Source organism: Chelon labrosus, assembly GCF_963514085.1.
Source record: "Chelon labrosus genome assembly, chromosome: 2".
In the NCBI taxonomy this organism is placed as follows: domain Eukaryota; kingdom Metazoa; phylum Chordata; class Actinopteri; order Mugiliformes; family Mugilidae; genus Chelon; species Chelon labrosus.
This window is the reverse complement of record NC_140338.1, coordinates 32,598,322-32,618,618: the sequence shown is the minus strand read 5'-3', so window position 1 is coordinate 32,618,618 and position 20,297 is coordinate 32,598,322. Positions and strand designations below refer to the sequence as shown.

General features: G+C 41.2%; 1 protein-coding gene across 1 annotated transcript in view; it reads right to left on the bottom strand.

Moving 5' to 3' along the window:
* The window catches only part of LOC311495073 (ubiquitin carboxyl-terminal hydrolase 43-like), a gene marked incomplete at its 3' end in the record, with an annotated part of 34,266 nt that overhangs the window by 3,885 nt on the left and 10,084 nt on the right, over nucleotides 1–20,297 (bottom strand). The window lies entirely within an intron of this gene.

Sequence of the window (20,297 nt, the reverse complement as noted above, 5' to 3'; positions counted from 1 at the left end):
GATCTAATATAGCGAACACGCCAAAAGCCTGGAGGTCGTGAAGCAGTGGACTCTGGACAGACATTCTTTTGACGATGCGAGCTGAGTTATTTGTGATGTGTGTCGATAGTAACTTAGGTGTTTCCATTATTACACCAGCGAACTAATTTGGAAGCCATTACATTCCCAGCATACAAAGCAAGTTTTCTGAGTGTTTCTGGGGTGTAAAAAGCAAGAGATAAGGTGACTCTGAAAGGAACATGGTGTCCCCACCTCTTTTGTTCTCGCTTTCCCTTTGCTCATGCTCTGAGCAATGAGAGGTCAAACAGGTACACATCACAACCCTCAGCAGAGCTCGGCACTATCACATCACAGGAGCAGCAGACCCACAAGGACTCACGGGTACTGTGTGAGAACACTGCACGCAGCACATGAAAGTGCACCAAGGTCCGTACACACACACACACACACACACACACATAGAAACCACACAGGTATCAGTCAGAGGACACATAAACTTCAAGGATGCACAGCCACAACTAGTGCAATGTCAAATCACAGACGAATCGTGCTAATGCTTCAGTCAACTCTCGGTCTACTCTTCTATGTACTGACCGTTCTGTTGATACCAAAGAAAATACTACAGTATATAATATCTATGAGTCATGTTAAGTAACCTTTTAAAATGGTCATCATTCTTTGTATGCTTTATGTGTGTGTAGTCAGCAATACATGCAAACAGCTAGGCTAAAAACAAGAGCTGATTGTTTCCCTGATTGTCTTAGAATGTGTGCATAGCACCATCCCCATATTTCCACATATAGCTTTCACTTGTCGCTGTCTCCCCGTCCTGTCTCTGCTTACTTGCACTCCTATGGGACATCACAGCATGCACAGTTTGGTACCATCACCAAAACACTACACATCCAGACACTACAACATAAAACTGCTCCCATGAAATAGCTACTGCCTACAAATGGTTATCCACGAAAAGACACACGATTTGTGGCATATTGGGGTGTCTGTATCTCACCAGGGATCTCCTATTGCACAGTGTGTTGACAGTAGTATAAGACATACTGCAACTCTGAAAGAACAGAGGCCTCAAAGATGAAAAGAAAAATGAGATATCAATGTGTGCTAAATCACATACAGAAAGGCACAATCACTGCAATATCAAATCGTCTTCGGTGGAATTAAAATATTCATCAATGTGGTCAAACATAGACTGTAAATAAAATGGACGGCAGAACAGTTCCTCAAAACTGAAGCCAAAGCAAGCAGAGCTCCCCCTGGTGTCTGGCTGCAGTATAGGTCACAAGCTCCACCGCCTCCATATTCGTGGATAGGACTTGGGCCAAACTAAAGCACTAAAATACACGTCAAATACATTTTTTTCAAGGATGGTTTCTGTCACATTAGGTAGTTAATTCAGTATAATACTGATGCATACTCAAATGTCTGGTTTTGTTTTAGTTAGTTATTTTACGCTATAGAAACAGGATGTAACATCATGATCACTACAAGTTGCCATGCCAACCACTTTGTGAAGTGAGAGTTAATAAATTAGTTAAATAAATAAATAAATACTGTGTATAGTCCAACATTTTTTTGTAACTGGTGGAGGTAGAGCAGAGCGCAGTACTAATTAAATGAAAACGCAAGTGAGTCTGGCAGAAATGTGGGTAGGTCATCGATAACGTGGCACTGCGTGGCTCCACTCTCAGACTGTACCAAGCAAGCTCTGGCTCCAAGGTCACAAGATGGCGCCGACCTATCCCCAGGAAAATAAGGTCATCTTGGCCAAAGCAAGGAAGTGAGGCACATTGTCCATATTTATATACAGACTATATGGTCAAAAAAAATTAGGTAGCCGTTCTGCTTAAAGTCTCCCAGTCTGACTGACGGAACGTAAAAACCATTACCCGTCATCAACAACAAACTACAAGTACATTATGTTTGCGTTATAACAAAGATTTGTCTTCTCTGTGAACTGCGATGTTATCTACTTGTCTCAAACTTTGCTCTTTTAAACCTCCTCTCAGCTTGGGCCCCGATTGTGTGTGATCAGATAAACATTTCTCCAGTGCAGTCACTGTAAATCTCTTTGGCCCCATGCCCCCTTTGTCTGCTGGCAGAAGCACAGCTTCCCTCCAGAGATCTTCACACTCCAATCCCTACATGAAAACACATGTTGTTATCAAAGCCCTGCTGATTCCCCATGGCAAGGCTTCATCTGTGTTATTTCTGAGGCACTCACTACAGCGAGCTGGGGAGTGGGTGGGAGTTTGGCTTAATGTGAGTGGTTGTATATCTGAAGGTGTGTATATAGTATGTGCGGACTTGCAGTGTGTGAATGGGTGAACTGAAAGTTACAATACATGTGAGGAACAGACCAGGAGAGGCAGGTTGGCTTGGGGCTGGACAGACTGATTAATAACCAAAAGGTTGCAGCTGTGGCATTGGCAGGATGGTTTATTCCTGCTCCAAAATCATCACAGTGATCAGAAACTCCTCAGCAGGCTGCACAGTTGTCAACTAAGCAGCCGATAAACACCTGCCAGGGGCTAGAGGATTACTGCTGAATCTGAATCTGAGACACTGAATCTTAACAAAGGATTCAAAGTGTTTTAATTCAGAGAAAAGTATCTGTGAATACTATCAATACAATATAGAAGAAAGAGAGAGGTATATAAAATATCTAGGTGTTATTTTAAATTCTCAGTTAATGTTTGATACTTCTAACATTTGGGCATCGACCAAGATTATAGACACAAGGGCAAGTTGTTGGAATTAAACCGCTTGAATATGCAACTACCTCTTATTGGACACTTAGTACAAAAGCTATGTCACGCAGAAGTGTGGGATATTCTTTCATTATTTCTTGATCAGTTAAGCAGGAAAAAGGTCCGAAGCTGATTCCAAAACTTTTGCTGTGAGACAAAGGAGCTGTCAGCGCAAGTGAAACAGACCATGGAAAATAGCAGTGGTGGATGGTCACATGTTCCCTTCCATTGTAAAGAAAAACATCTTCACAACATCGAGACAAGTGAGGGACACTTTCCAGGAGATAAACATATCATTATCCAATAATACAATAAATAAAAGACTTCCTATAAATACTAAAGAGACTAAAAGTACTGAGAAAAGACCAGTCATAAACTTCAACAACACAAAGACCAATTTAGCTTTGAAAAATAAATTTTAAAAAAGCATCTAAAAAAGCCTGAGCAGCTCTAGAAGATCATTCTTTGGACAGAGGAAGATCTACCTGTACAAGAATAAAAGGAAGAAAAGGCATGGTGAAGGCTTGGAATGGCTCACGGTCTGAAAAACACAACACCATCTGTAAAATAAGGTGGAGGCAGTGCTGCATGAGCATGCATGGCTTCCAACAGCACTGGGTCATTAGAGTTTATTGGTGACATGCAGAAGCCAAAATGCAGCTGGATGAATTCTAGGCCAGAACTGTCTCTAAAATTATGTCAAAAAACACAATGGTGAAGTGGTAATTTTATAGTTCTAAGACATGTCTTTCATTGTTTCTCAGTCGGTTTATAGTTTGTTACATCACATTTCTAGGTTTGACTCAGTCAGACTCATCTGTTACCTACAGTAACTTATACAAACACAAACCTATGCAGAAACTGTATGTAATATTTGAAACTGACAAATTTCTCCAGCAATTATCCATGCCTCTACGTTTGAGCAACTACAGCTGCAAGTTGTTTTTTTCTGCAAATTAACGTTAACGCTGCCTGACACATCTCAAATTTGAGTGCCAGCAAGAGTGCAGAACGAAACAAGTAACTTGACTTGAAGGGAATATGACAATAGTGAAATAGTGAAAGCAACTGAGCTAGTGAGCTGAATTGCTTAGTTGAACTATCTCTTTTATTGAGACCAAAAATATCTGTTTTAAAAAGAAAACAGTCCGTCCCAAAAAAACACAGCTGATTCAGTTATCACCTCACACCACATTTCTAATCAACTGGCTGGCTCACGGGGCTTCACACATTCACCTTGGCTTCCAGCAACAGCAGCTCTGAGTCATCCTATACACAGCTGGAAGAACGCTTGCTAACACATACACATTCAGTCATATGGAGATGTATGGGGTTCCGTCCAGATTTTCTTGGTGTGAATTGAAACTGATTGTTGTTATCATTATTACACACTTGTGCTGCTTATTCCCTTTCTCTCACAGGCATATAAGTGTGTTTGGACAGGTCTATAATGGCCTTCAGCGTGTAGCTATAAAGCAAAAGTGACAACATTCATTGAAACAGAGCAAAATCCTCGCAGGAGGGCAGTGTGAATGAATATGAGGCGCTGCCATGGTCCTTCTTCTAAATGTGTTTTCACCTCAGTGAGGCAAAGCGTGATCCCCGAGAGGTAACTTCAGGCCAGGGTGACCATTCATGTAATCTCATGCAGCCATACCTTTGGCCCAAATGACGAAGGTCTGAAGAAATTCTCCAGATATACCCTGGCAAACTGAGCCTATAGTGTCACATTTCAGGTCTTTTCCAAGCTAATTCGATTTCCAAGTCAGCGTGACGAGACCCAAAAGCACCTTTCGCAAATTTATAGATTAAATATCCTGTTGGTTTCCTGCTGCAAGATGAAGCTTATCACACTCGCCCACTCATGAGTAACAAATGAATCATATTGCTACACAAGTAAACTTGCAGTGTGGCAGCAAGCATACCAAGCATCTCTGATCAGTTATCTGTGCAAGCAACTTGGACTGGCTTCTGTGTGTGGTACCACTTGTCGTATTTGGTGCATTGCATAACATGCTGGCACATAGTCCCAGTCTCAGAAAATTAGAACTGGCATCTGAAGAGCATTGCAGACACATAGATGTCTAGGAAGGATCATATGGATTTGAAGCTTCTTTTAAAATATAATCCTCTCATCAAAAATTATATTCTTTCCCAGTTGCATTCATTCCAATGAAAAATGCAAAACAACAAATCAATAACTGAATCCAGTGAAAGGGAACTAAAGGTAAATAAAGACAGTGAACCTACACTACCTTCAGTATTATGTTAATTCTAAATATACAGCCTTAACCTCAAACATTTCATTTGTGGATGACTTTGGCATTCTGTCTTCAACTAAATATTGTAATTTTAATGAAGAAGTCAAGCAACAGTTGGCCTTTTTCCATAATTCTGTTAGCAATCATCCTCTGACATGAGTCTACAAAAAGCAGAGTAGAAATGAAAGCAAGTGGTTAGCTTGCTTGCTGAGAAGTTGGACATGTGATACATGTTGCCTGAAGCTCGTCATCTTACAGCTCACTGGGGTTTCCCATTCTTGTTCCATTATTCTCTGAAACTTTTCAAACTGGTCTGCTTGTCAAAAAAATGCAAACTAAGAAAAATGGCCGTTGACTTGTTTTGTAGACGTGCTTTTGATCAATGATAGCAGTGACAAAACTCAATTCATTCCCTGTGGCTACTTCAAATCCTTTGGATGTGAAGCTGCGATAACAGGTGCTAAAAGTGTTTGGTTTGCACTATAAGCACTTTTGAACCCATGGACTTCCATTTGATGAGGATTTAGAATTTTTAATTCATATCCGCTTATCTGTTAGGATTTTTAACATTGTCAGTTGAAAGACTGTATGAAATGTTTGTGTTCTGTTCATCTTCCTTTGATGCCACTGAGGTATGTGAGCAGTTACTGTCTCGCCAAGTTTCTATCGGGACCTTTCTGCCTATGTGTGTATGTGATTGTGTGCTCAATAAGTCACAGTGATCTTGGGAACATTTCAGAGGAGCAGAAGTAGCCACACTTTAAGCTCCTGGTATCAGCTCGATGTTTTCGGCCTCCTGCAGGAGGAGATGATGTCTCCCACTGAGCGTGTGAATTAGGCGAGCCAATGTTGACATAGCTGTTGGCCGCTTCAAGGAGAATGCCAGAGCTTTTAGAGAGAGAAAGCAAGAGAGAGAGAGAGAGAGAGAGAGGGAGAGAGAGAGAGACCGCCACCAAAGAAACTGAATGGCAGTCATTTCAGCAAAGGACAGCGAGCCTGTTTGTCTTACACCTGAGAGTTTGTCAACACCGTCTGTGGACTGGAGATTTGTTCATTTTGGCTTGCTTTCGAATTAAGCAGCTTCGACTTGCAAATCAAGCAGTGACTCTCAAAGTCTTTTCATAAATTAACAGCCTGGAAAGGTTGAACAATGCTTCGAAGAAGAGCCTGGGAAAGAGTGGGCACGGAATATGCAAGAAAGGCAAAATAAATGAGAAGAGAAATATTGCAATAAATGGAGAGAAGAAGAATACAAGGATGTTAAAAAAACCTGCACCACCAGATGCGTATGTGTGCATGTCATTTATTTACTTAACCAGGTTAAATGTCTAATAGGCATGCTAGTAGCACCACAAGGCTGTCAAAATACTAGTACATCAAAACAGGTCTTTGGCCTAATGGTGTTACCAGAGGACAGGCTGTTTTACTTGCAATTCACATTTGTAATTGTATTTGTGACATTTTAGCATGTCTATACAGCAAACTACCACCTGATAGACAAACATAACACAAATATATCTGAAGTAAGCTGAATATAGGCCTGATGGATTCATCTGTCTAGGTTGAAGTGGCTAATATTTACAGTTCCTGTAAATCTGTCCGCGTTGGCAACCATCAGTGTGGACCCCTCTGCATACGTCCATTTGCAGCTCAAAACTCCGAAAGAATCAGCTGGCTTTACAGTGAGTCAGCTTCCGAGTACAATCATGCTCCATGCTGTGAATCGTACTTGCAGCTGGGAAACTGACAGTATTTACAAGCTTAAAACTAGTAAATATACACAGATAAAAGTATAGCTCAGACTTGATAAAAGAGAGTAAAAAAAATCTATGCCTTGTCGTTTTCATCACATAAGAAAGTAGTGTATTTATTTGATGTATTATTATTTATTTTTTTTAAGTTTGTGAAATTTTTACTCAAACTGTGACTGACTGAAACAAACAGAACACACAGGTCAGGCATGAAACTGGCTCTATCCTCCAGTTCAGACCCTGCAGGAGGCTGTAAGTGAGCGGGAGGAGAGCGAGCTAAAGAAATGGCAGAAAGAGTGAGACACCAAGCGACAAAGCGACGGACCCAGAAAGAGAAAGGGAAGCAGTGCAGAGCACGGGAGGAATGAACGAAATGCTGTCCGTGCTTTAAACCAGCTGACTCACCCCTATTCTTTCAGCTCCGGACAGCTACTGCTAATTCAGCCTATTCAGATCTGGCTTGTGGCAACACGGCAATCTGAGAGATAGGAGTGGAAGGGTTTTAACCCCTCTTCCTCTGACCTCTTCCAACCATCACAACCCCTTCTCCACCGTCACTTCCCTTCTCCACTGTTATTTCCTTGGTGCTTTATTCACTGCTATTTATGTATTGTTCCAGTTGTCAAGACCAAAGGCATAGCTCCACAGTACCCTTCTCTGATCTTAGGCCTGTCCCCTAAGAGCACTGCATGTACCCACTTCATACAGTGCCGAGTGCAGCCAGACCCGCCACTCTATGGCTGTTACTATGGAGATCCCAGCCGTACCAAAACAAAGGCTGAATAGAAAATAAGCAGACAAGAGCCACTGGCAGAGCTCTGACGCCAAATCTGGCTTGGCAGCAGAGGTTAGAGCCATCTCTCTCTCTCTCTCTCTCTCTCTCTCTCTCTCTCTCTCTCACTCTCTCTCTCTCTCTATGTATCTTTCTGTGTCTCTCACTCTGTGTCTCTAATCTGAACACTATAAGTGTTTATTCCAAAGCAAATATTGACTTAGAGAAACAAGTGAACTGATATTTTAATCGCTGGGATGAAGAGGAGATAATTAGCATCTGAAGAGGAAGGTCCCTGGAAGGGTGTTTGCACTGGCATTAAGAGGTGTTGATCTTTGAGACGGCCTCTGGACCATCAGAAAAAGCGGCAGCTGAGCCAATAGCTCACTGGCAAAAGTGCTGTAATAATTGTACATTTGAAGTGGGTGACATTACGTAAAGAGTTATTACTGATGTCTTCTCTATAAATAGACGCCAGGACATAAATACAGAAAGCTAAATCACTCACACAGATTCAGAGATTGCTGCTTATACAAACTGAAATATTTTCTACTGCTACAACTTCACATTAAAAGCATATAACTTATTAACAAGTTGACTTTTATTATGAAGAACAAATGTAATAAGCTTTTTCAGTGAGCTTAGCACTTATTGCTAACCTAAAGAAGTCATTTTTGTGACATTGGATCAGTCTGAAATACTGCAGGGAGTAATGGAACAAGAAAGAGCAGCCACAGTGAGCTGCTAGATGAGGAGCTGCACACCTCCAACCTTTCTGTGGCGCAACCAACTCTTTTCGCTATGTTGTTTGCAATGCCAATGCAGTTACTTTAAAAATGACGGAGAGAGGCTAATGATTGTCCAACTTCTTTACCAAATCCACAATCGTAGGCCAGCCCCAGAATTCTGTGACATGAAGTGACACTTTTTACTCCCATGAGCCATTCCAGTAAGCAATAAGGCTGCTGTTAATGTTAAAAAGGGCTTAGGGTTTGAGCCGCACAGTGTCTCTGTCGTTTTTAAACCCTTTATCCTGCAAAATCTGCCACATTGGCACAGTAAGCTGCCATAAAACCAAGAGAGAATACACACCCATACAACTCTACTACAAACATAGGTCACACCGCAAATAACAAGCTGAGACTAAATATCTATATTTTCTTAATTGTGCAAAGAATATTCCCTGCGCTAACATTATTTGAAAAAATGATATTAAATGATCCGAGTGACATTGAGTGAGATGTTCAATATTTCCTTTTCAGTTCCGCCTACTGGGGACAAAAATGAACAATGGGAAACATGTGACAGGAACAAGTCAGACTGCATTGCAGCGATCCGTCCTGCTTAACAGGGCCGAGGGCGGCAGAAACACACAACCATATAAGGAAGGAAAGTCTGAGAAGGTGGGTGTGGTGAAAGTGACACTGAACAATGAACCTGCAGGTGAGACAATGTTTACTTGAATGAAACCAACAAAACGCAAGCTTTCAGTTTACACCAGCACCGGCAAGACCAGTATTCAAGAGGAAAACATGAAACAGAAATCCCCCTGAGAACTTGGCAGCCTTCCCGTCAGTCTTGACGAGCAAAAGTGACTGATAGCCACCATGTTTCTTATCTCACAGTAATCACGGCAACACGCTAAACTCCACACCTGAATGCAATTTCCGTCCTTCCATTCAGTCCACCTCAACATAAAACATAAAGAGAGTCACTGCACTTCAGGAAAACACCTGCACACTGTCATGGTGATGCTGAGCTGACCTAGTGCTAGCTGTGTGGTTCAGCAGCTGTACAGAGGAGAACAGGAAGGACCTGCAGCGAGTGGCGAGGGCAGCTGAGCGGACAACTGGCTCACCACCACCCCTCCTCGGAGACATTTACACTGGCCCAGTCCAGAAGAAAGCCTGTCACATTTCCAGGGACCACACCCACCTTGGATATAGACTGTTCACCACACTGCCTTCTGGAAAAAGATACAGAGACATCAAATCCAGAACCAATAAACTGAACAACGGCTTCTGCCCTCAAGATGTCGAATCCCTCACACCACTGGCCCCCTCCCCCATGGACTGTAGTGCAATAGTCCCCATACATATTTCCTAGTCCACCTGCACTACAATAGACAAAACTGCACTATTGTACATTTTATTATTATTTTTTTCATTATGTGACACAGGTGATTTTAGATTAGTGTTTTACAATGCTGCTATGACATACTAGTTTACCCTTCCATATCACTGTCACTTTAATTTACTACTGTTACTACGCTATTATGTGCTTTTACTTGTATATAGTGTAGTACAGATTCTCGTGTTGCTGCTATAGTTTTTATCCTTATGCTGCTACAGCTTTTATTTTTACTGCTGCTGATCTAGAGAGCTGCTGTATTTCATATTTCTTTTAACAGATGGCAATAAAAAAAATCTTATTAAAACTATACCTAACCCTGTATGCAACTGTAAATGTATGGATGCATATAACAGACAGAATGATATCATTTTTCTAAATTTCTATTTACTACCATTCTCAAATCATTGTATTGCAAACCTACTTAAATGTGTTAATTTCTCACTAAAGCCCGTGAACATGTTAGAGTCAACCCCACATAGCACTGTATTGCTGAGAAGTCTCACTACGTCTGAATTAAAAACAACTACACCTGTTAGCATTTACTAAGTTAACTAAGCTTCTGTTTAACCAGAATATTTTGCCATTTTTCAAAACGGGGCATATGTTCTTGCACCATTTTGGCGTATACTTCTGAGCTGAATCTACACAGTGCCTGTGTTGCAACCTGTGCAAGTCCCCTATGCCACTGTATACTTGTGCGTTGATGTGTGTGCACCACTCTGTAATGACGCCATCAGTGTATTTCCTTTACTTCAGACAATGGCGAGTGTAACTAAGCGGAATCATGTCTAACAAATGTTAAACAGCTATTTTTATTGAAATCACTGCAAACAGATGTTTGTGGAAATTTATTCCCATGAATTTGCGGCCATCTGGTAATGTGACAAAGCATAGATGTAGCATGAAAGAGAGACAGCTATTGCCTTTTTGGGGGGCCTTTAAAATCTTGATATAGTGTCAAAAATGTACTTTTGTACTTCACAGGGAAGCCTGGACTTTGCATCTTTAAATAGAGTCTGAACAAGAAAGATATAACATTAGGAAATGCGAAGGCCATTATGTTTGCATTTGTGCAGAGCACTCTCTGACAGTGTTAGCTCATGTCTAACTTTCATTAACTTTCCACAGTCCTCAGTTCACCCCGATCTTCAATACCAACTCTCTCTACTTAATACTTGGTCTGTATTTGCCTTTCATTCCATCTCTCTGAGTATGGACAGAGGTTTATCAGATGTTCTTGAACTATTTAAAGAAGGACATCCTTTGAAATATTCATGCATCTAATTAAATGTTTCTAAAGAAATGTCGTGAATATTTCATTCACGTAGTAGGACCCATAAAAGCCTTTTGCAGTAAATGTCCACCTGCACGTTGGTGGCAGTGTCTGCGATGCCCACCTTGGGTAGCTGTGCTCCAGTCAAAAGCATTTGATTGTAGCCTAAGCGTAATAAATACAGTCAGGGGAGCTGGGAGTGTAGAGGAACATGAAAAATATGGAAAGCAGGAAGAAGGTAAAATAAGAGCTGAGGAAGAGAGCAAGTAAGCCAGAGCAGGCAAAGGTATCGCAGCCCTGTCTGCTGTAAAAATACGTAAGAGTGGGTTTTAAAAGCTCATCATAAAAAACTCTTTTCACTTGCGGTCACGCATGAACCCACAACCAGGAGGGACGGCTGTAGGACGTGAAGGAAAATTTACCTGCTGCACTCTCCTGAGCATGAATCAATCACTAGACTAATGCTGCTGCTGCTTTTGGATCGTCCCTGTGTTTCTTTCTCTTTCTGGGACTGTTTTACCCCCTGGGAGGACATATTTAATTTTTCATTACCTCCTGCAGCATGGCATTTCAGTCACAGCATTTACGGCTGCTCTGTGGATTGGGGAGAAGAAGGGAGGCCCTATTTCAGATCAGTGGCTCACAAACTCTGGCTAGTCTGATTTCTTGGAACGAATCTGAAATATTTTTGCACGTTTCAAACAACATTGTGCTTGTGTTGTTTTTCCTATTGCTCCTGAAAGCATCTCTTTTGAGCCTTTTGTTTAGCATTCCTGTGCATGAACTCCACAGGCTGTTGCTATTTGTCGCTAAATCGAATATATATATATATATATTCATATAATGTATAAATTATTTTTAATAGTTGGGATGGTATCATAATTATGGGCTTTTATTAAGACAGCAGACTGCAATCCCCCCCCCCATCTGAAAAAAAAAAAAATGTCAGTGTCTCACAAATTCTTGTGGGAAACACTGCACACACACACACACACAAGTATTACACAAGAGCAAGGCTGGGTATCACTACAGACTTCCTCATTTTGATTCCAACTCACAGGGTCCAGGTTCGATTCTAAATCAACTAAATCAAAGGTAATTCAGTTTTGAAACAATTCTACTTCAAGCTAAAGCTAATGTTGTCACTGGTTCCAGAGATGTGTGGTATTTCCACAACCTTTTGCCTCTACTTGGCACATCTTGCACATGGCTTTTCTTTTGTGCACCTATTCTCTGCCTATCCTCATTTAAATCCAATCAGCTTTCAGGCCTGGCAGTGTTCTCAGGGTTGTAGCTTCTGTCACGTTTTGGATCTCCCTCACATGTGGACTAATCTTGATGCGTGGTCTCATTAAATGCGAAACCAGTAACCAGTATCTTTTTTTTCAAACCCAGCCCTTCACAATAGTTTGGCCCCCATAACTTAATAGATACAAGAACACACACAGAGAAAGATGTAAAATACACACCTTTTCTGGCTCTATGTCTGTGCTGGATCTCTGTTCTCACCCCTCATGGAAAAATCTCTCATGGAAAACTTCAACCTCTTCCTTTAACACTCTCAAAAATGAATATACATAAAAGTACTGATGGTGTAGATTGTCCACAAAGAGCAGATGCGTGTGCTGTCAAAGCAAGCGTGTCTGACCGAAGCGAGCAGAAGCTTCTTCACAGGCACCAGCATGTAGGCAGTGTATAGATGCCATTTATTAAGAGCTGACTCAAAGGAGTACATCAGTAACTGTAAAACTTCGCTCGCAAAGAAATGTGCACATTCATCAAGTTTGTTTCATCTCAATAGAGCCGCAAATCCCACCAAAGAATTCACATGATGTCTTTGGAGAAGTCTGGCAGAGTTTTGGGGAGTGGATGGGGAAGGGTGGGGGTGACAGAATGATAAGGCCTACTCTGTCATTCATGCCTCACAAGCTGATAGATCAAGATATTACGCCAGGAAAGAGGCTTATAAAAGACACTTGAACAAGGAAAGGGAATTATGGATGAAGTCATGGCAAGAAAGTAAAAATATATGTGAAGAAACATTTCAAAAAGGTTTCTCCCCCCGCCAACCAAACGTAAATCCTATTAGAGTGGCAGGACAGCAAAGGGGGGATTAGCTGACACGGTCCACTCTGTCCAGACTATTTCACGCTGATAAAATAATGCTCGGTAACACGGCTGACACTGGTGTTGCGCATCATACTCATACATGTCATGTAATAAGGGCTGAAATGAGAGTCAGGACGTTGTAAAATCTATTTTCGACATCAAACATTTTACCCCGTTTCTGCAACAGTTACCCTCTTTGAAAAATCAAAAAGGAAGACACAGAATAACTCCAGGACGTTTCTTTCAAGAACCCTCACTCACACTCTCCGTAAGGAGGAATGTGTGGCATCTCGAAAATGCCACTTGCAGTTAAAATCAGGGTTGCTGGCCGAGCGCGGGGTGGCGGCTGCATCGCTGGTTGCGCTACTTTGATGTAACCTGTGTGAGATTGAGAGGGGAGCTGAGCGGCAGAGGGGGAGGGTGAACGGATGGCAACTGAAGGCTTCTCCAACAGACCAAGCTCAGCTGGATGACACACAAACACCAGGAAGAAGAGAAGGAATGTTGTCACCGGCCACAGACAACATCGCATAACTTCAATATAAAAAGGCTAAGCAAGGGTCAGACTACACGGTATCAGCTTGATACCTCATCCTACGCCTCCTCTTAGTTTGGAGGCTTCTTCAAAGTAGATGTCAGGTGTGGGAGTAGACCTACCAGCTGCCAACAATCCACAATCTCCCTTCCTATAAATACTGGGCTTCAGTTCCATCACACCAACAGACTGTGGACACAAGCTGCTCTTGTTCTAGCCTTTTTCTCTAAACAACACAAATCTTTCATATTGAGAACTGATTCTATTTTTGCTTGTCTGCCAACACATCTCCTGCATCAAACTCCCGCCTCAACCTCTCTTTGCAAACCGCTGTCTGTCTATGCTTTTTCCAAATCACAGACCCGCCGGATTTGGTCTGCAAAACCCTGATTTCATTGTGGCCTGCAAAGGATATAATACTTGCATTAGTGGATCAGCTGGTAATTGGTCAAACACTAATATTACTTATAGTGTAGTCTGTAGTGTCTCTGAAATAAAGGTGTTTGGAAAATATGATAAATGTTCTTGTGTAAAATATATAATATGTTTCTTCTTGACTACTAACAAGAACACTGGGGGGAAAATATGTGATTTAATCATTTATAAATATTACAGTTAACAGAATATTGCATTTCTTTCCAGCATTGTCTTACTAAAGTAGAGTTGCGTACCAGCTAAGATTCTCTTCGTTATGTTGAGCCGTCATACCTCTTCATATTGTGAAGGACAACCTATCAACAAGTATCTCTTCCTTCTTTCATAGTTCCTATTAAAAGAAATAAACTACAATCACATTTTTTTCTATTGGTATTAAACACATCCCCATCTGTGCTGATAGTGATATTTTAGTGTGAAACCAAAGAGGCCGGTGTGATACCAGAGCACCAACGTCCTGATGACTGACACAGATGAGGGAATCACCAGATCAAGGACCCAGCAACCTCCCCCCGTCTGCTGATTCATCTCATTCACTGACATTTGCTCTCCATCCCCCCCCCCGGAGAACTTGGGCCAAAACCTCGTGGAGAGCTATCAAACTCACTATTTCTGTCCCCGTTGATAAGAGGGCTCGCTCACTTTTAGCACAGCCGCTGACACAATTTCATAGTCTATGTGGTTGGCTCAGGGGCCGGGAGATTTTTCTCTCACTCTCTCTGCAGCCTGCCCTCCTGGGGCACTAAGGCCGACCACTATCGACATTTAAAATCGAATAATGCATACATAATTCTTTGGCAATGGTGTTCCATTGGCAAACCTTCTATCCCACCACTGTCCATAGGGTGAAACAGATAAGTTTTTAAAAGCACTTGCTCTAAATCCCTCTCATGGAGAGGCCTGAGGTAAAATGTAACTGTGCTCACTCCATAAGCAGCACAAGTTTATGGGTTCTTCTCACCAAACATATCAGAATAGTTAAGAAAATATGGAAAATATCTCCATATATGAGAAGTGCTGTGGCCCAAGGGGTGAACACAATGTAATAGTCCTAAGACCTTTAAAATCAGCTATACTTAATTTGAAAGCTGGTCAAGAAAAAAAAAACCCTCACTTACAGCCAAAGCTACTGTGTTTCTCTATTCTAACCTGCACGTATAATCTGTTAGTGTGCCATGTCTTCCCTGTGGTCCTCCGTCAGTCAGTAAGGAATGCTGCTGATGTGAAGCCAGTGAGGCGGGAGAGAAACCCAGCAAGTTTAGTGAGGTCCCTTTGGAAGGAGGATTAACATTACTGAGCTGCCTTCCTGTGTGTTCACAACCTCGTGTTACGTAATGTGACTTGGGTGAAGTTGTTGGACTGGTCACACTGCTTGTACAAGCAGGTGTGCTGAACTAACAAGGCTTCTCTGTGCCACTCTATAACAAATCTGCTACGTTGTATGTTATGCACTAGCATATTATGCACATTCACTCACTGCTTACAGACGCTGGATGTGTAAGTAAATATAATCCAGTGTAATAGTATTTGCAATAAATTTTGTGATACTGGATTTTGATTAATACCACTACAAACAATTTATCCATAAATTATTTTTCAGTTGGTCACGAAATTACAACTATATTATAACATAATTGAACAGGAATTTAATGTAAAATATGGTCCTATTCAGCACAAAAGTTAGGATTTAATTATGAAAGGAGTTTTTACTATATTCTGCCACTAATTAGCATTGATATGTTTGACTATGATTTAACGTGGAAATGCATCCATAGTGTTTATCTGCTTACACACACTGTTGTACCTTACATATAATTCTTGTACACCTCTTCATGAATGTCACATTGTACAACTTTCATCTGTTATGTTTGTTATTTGACATACAAAATTAATATACAGTTTAGGAAAAAAGGATTTTCCCTTGGGGAGAATACAGTCCAAATAACTAATAAACTAAAGTTAATGGAATCTAAACCATTAAGTGTTACAGGTCTACATGCAATACTGCCATAATGGAGATTTAGGTCAAGCAAGAATCAGACAAAAGTCACTGTAATACTCCAAATGGTGACACTGCTGTCACCACTGTTGTTTTGAGGTCAGAAAGCCAGCAGTTCTTCTCTGTTGAGGCTCTTCTGCATCCATTTTAGGTCTGTCTATAGAGTTCTCACACTACTGACAAATGGTTTTTGCCCTTTCTAATTTTCAGCGTGCCTGCCAGTGGGAGACGCATAATTGGGGTCAAACCTAAATATTGTGACAAGGTGAAGTATTCCACGCAAATTGGTGTGTTTCCATTAACAATGTCATCGATTATGCTGGCACACCTTTGAAGCCCATGTCAGACAAGTTCAGTGCTCCTGGTGTATTTGCACCTTTCCCCTCCCTTTGCATACATGTTCGTCTGTGTGTGACTCACAAAGATTAGCTGTCTCTTTGAGTCTAGCTAATGGGAATCCAAGTAAATCAATAAATCCATTCATCCATTCTGTAAACCGCTTATCAACGAGACTAAAATCTATCCAAGCACGCATTAGGTGAGCGGCAGGATACAGCCCAGACAGTCTATTACAACACAGATATGAGTCCCATACTAATAAATGAATACCCATATATGTTAATATTGTATAAACGTACAGTTAAAATGGACTTGGAGCTCAGAGGGATGTGTCACCTACACATGTTTGTTTTTAATCTATGGGTATGTATACATTCAGCTCATCTGTGTCCACTGGACCAAATCCAAAGGTGCACATGCATCTTTTAGTGCATAACATACTGTAAGAAGACACCCCATGAAAAAAAATACACCATAGAATTATGGTTAAATTGATACAGATTGTTGCATTAGAAGTAAAGCTGAAATAATCAGTTAGTCAGCTGACAAAATTCATCAGTGCGGGAATTAAGAGAGATTTGTTGGGATGCACACTTAGTAAAAATCAAACAGACTACCACAGCAGCACAGATGCTACGCACAGAGAACACCCGCTGGCATTCTGACCGCACAAACTACGAGACATATTTGGACTATAACATGATTTCTGTCTGATTGCTTTTTGGTTGGTCAGAGGCTGCGAGTCGTCATTCTGTTCTTGTGGGTTGTGCTTCAGACAACACCTCAACAAAGACTCCCTATAGCATATTCTAATGGCTAGCATGTAAGCAGTTTATTTAATAGTGTGTGGATCTATAAAACATCAGCATACTGTACATTTCTATTAACTTTGTGTTGCAGATAAATTACAATTAGCACAAGCAATCTAAGTTAAATTGTTCTCAAAACTATCTTTGATAATTAATGGCAGATCTTTGAATCTTTCTTTGAATACAAGGTCAAAAGTTCAATGATAGTTAAGGTTAACTAATCAACTACTCAAAAAAAATAATCATTGACTCAATATTGTTGCAGCCCTAAAAAAATGATTTATTGTTAGATTCATTTTTCAAACCAGTTGCCCGAAATGTGCTTGTTTATCTGATGTGAGGATTTTATCTTTGTGTCTGTTTGCAAACGGAATGTTGGAATGCTGATCAGACAAAACCAGACATTTGAAGAAGACGTCACCTCTGGGAAAATGTTACCAGCTTTTTTTTCCCCCCATCAATTTAAGGTGGAAAAGAACAAGTAGATTAGTCAAGAAAATTTAGTAGATAAATGAAACACTAACGAAAACAATCATCAGCCACAGCCCAAATGTGAAGTTCCAAGGGGCCTTTCAGTAAAGCCTGACAGGGACAATGTTGACACTGTCAGCTCGTCACGACCTGTGTCATCCTAGATCCCAAGCTGCAATGGCAGACACAGCCATCAAAGTCACTTCTCTGCCTCCTTCTCTTTCCACTCGGCTCAGCCATCACTCCATCATATTCTCTATCTCTCCTTCTGCACTTCTGAAAGACCTCTATTGTGTTCTGGCAGACTATGTTTGAAGAGGCCAAAAAGGGCAGTTTTTCATGCTTTTTATAAAAGAATGAGTGGCCACGGGACTGCAGCTTCCTTTAGCTAAACCTTTAAATATATGACCACAAAAAAGAGCACTCTGAGTGAGAGAGAGGAGCATGTGACTGAATGGAGAGGCAATTCTATGGTTTATTAATGAAGTCTGTGGAACCACGCTGACTATCAGACTGTTCAGGTGAATGAGCGTTTTGTAGTCTATGTCGGGGATTTGTTGTGCTTTGCTGTAATTAAACTAATGTTCAAGGTCTGAAGTAATCACTAAGTGGGAGATAAGAACAGATTAGCTGCAGATTTGAGAAACTAAGATGTGGATTGTGCATTAGGGAATGAATCCTTCTTGAATTCAGCCAACTGTACGGATCAGTGCAATGAACTGAAATGTAGGAATCAAAGACATAAAACTGCTGGCGTGTGTGTAAACATGTTCTGTGAATGCAACTTTTTTTTTTTTTTTTTAATTTGAGACAGATGAAAATATGCATGAGCACAAAGCTCGTACATCAACAAAATCACTTTGTGTAATGGTTAAGAGCATTTCATTTAAAATAATAACAATAATAATAAGAAGAAGAAGAATTCAGACATATTCCCTCCATATGTGAATTAAAAAGACAGTGGTTTTCTTCTCTGCCTTATAGTAGCTACAGAAGAAAGCTGGCTTTATGATACTGTGATTCACTGGCAGCCAAATGAGGGCCACAACCCTAAGCTGTTTATGCTGCATAAAGGGCGCCTCTATTAGCACTGCTGTCACAGTGGGGAGGGCAGCCATTGGCTGGCAGTGCAGGAACAGTTTAGCCTGCAACTGTACTGGAGGTCCCGGGGCCATAGTCAGTATTTAATGTCATAATGTGCACACTCACACTCAGACTAATCAAGAGATCCAAGAAATCAAGCCCACTCTACTCCAGCCAGACAATAGTCACTGATGGGGTTGAAAGTCACAAGAGACATAATTAAATCCATTAAAACAACATCTCGGTGGGTGAGCTATAACATCATTTTCCATGTTTTCTCAGGTCATGAACTGAAATCACTTTTCAGAATAAAGTTATGTACTTGTCAAGAATGTTTTTTTGGAATGAGATTAAAATAAAGAAGCACTCGAGCGTTTACTGGCTCGCTACTTTAATGAACGGCCGCGGCAGGAGAAACTCACTGAAATGAAAGGACACTGAAGCTGCCTGGGATGCATTTTGATTAATGTGTATTTGCTTCGATAACAGAGCACGATTAAAAGGACAGAGGAATCAGTAAATCAGTAAAATGCACTCCAATCCAACAAACTCATCTACCAAAGACAAATCTTACTGGCCTTTCGTTCTTTCAGAACGTTGACATCAGACTCTAGTCAAGACAAAAAAGTCATCAGCTCAGTCGTGATGTGTCTGCCCTTCATTCCTTCTCACCAACTCTTTGGCTATTTTCCAAGCACAAGGTTGCGAGGTGAGCATCCTTCATCAGAGACGCACTATAGACACACACAGAGAGACGGAACGGATGCCTGCCATTTTGGCAGCTTCTCCTTTTACATCTCACAGGAAACGAGCGCCTGCAAGCAAAGGTTCATTTCAGACCGAGTGAGTTTCAACTCACCTGCAGGTTGAATAACAGCACTTCCACTCTGCAACTCTTTTCACAGATTCAGTCCACTTGGAGATCCATTCTGGGAGGTTTGAGACAAACTCACAGAATATACTCTTCTTTTGTGAACGTGTGTAAAATGATTTCTTTGAATAAACCACCTCACAGAAGGGTGCTCGCAGGGTGTACCATTTGTAGGATCTGCCATAGCCTGTATATAAATATGGACAACTCATCCCCACTTCCTTGACCAAACTAATGCTGCTCCTGGGGATATGGATGGCGCCATCTTGCGAGTTTGGAGCCAGAGTCTTTGCAGTACCGTCCAACAGTGGGACATGTTGGGCCACGTTATCGATGACCCACCCGCACTTCAGCCAGACTCACTCACATTTTAATTTAATTAATACTGCGCTGTGCCCTATCTCCACCAGTTACAAAGAAATGTTGGATTATACACTGTACTTCCTACTCTCACGGTCCTACGAGCGGTTGGCAAGTAAAAGGTCTGCACTTTGGGGGACGAAGACGGCCGAGGCCGCCTGCGAAAAGCCCCCAGTAGTCATGATGAGCCTCTTTCTATAGGGTCAAATAACTAAAACAAAACTTATCAGCAAAAACTGACCCTTGAACGGGCATCACATTTTTATATTAACTACCTAAAATGAGAGAAACTATCCTTGAAAAATGACCTATACTGCAGCCAGACACCGGG